A 528-nucleotide genomic window follows, 5' to 3' on the forward strand; every position below is an offset into this window, starting at 1 on the left:
TGTTTTTTACTGTTTTAAAAATACTTTTATTTTTGGACAGGATGTTATGTTTTTTCCTTTCATGCAAACTGTCAAATTTAGCCGAAACATTCTGTAGACAGTGGTTATTACTCTTATCAGTTCCTAATGAATAGTACACAATTTTCAGCGATGAAATACTTTATGTAGTCAAATTCAGCTACGTTATACAGGGCATGTATGTCTATTTATCATATGTGTGTTTGTATATATATATATATATATATATATATAGTGAAGGTGCATGGCTCAGTGGTTAGAGCGTCAAGCTTACGATCGTGAGGTTGTGAACTCGAATCTTGGACTGGGCTGCAGGTTGTGTTCTTGAGCAAGACATTTTATTTCACGTTGCTCCAGTTCACTCAGCTGTAGAAATGAGTTGCGATGTCACAGGTGCCAAGCAGTATCGGTCTTTGCCTTTCCCTTGGATAACATTGGATGGCGTGGAGAGGAGAGGCTGGTATGCAGGGGTGACTGCTGGTCTTCCATAAACAACCTTGCCTGGACTTG

Source organism: Octopus sinensis, linkage group LG12, assembly GCF_006345805.1.
Source record: "Octopus sinensis linkage group LG12, ASM634580v1, whole genome shotgun sequence".
Classification (NCBI taxonomy): Eukaryota; Metazoa; Mollusca; class Cephalopoda; order Octopoda; family Octopodidae; genus Octopus; species Octopus sinensis.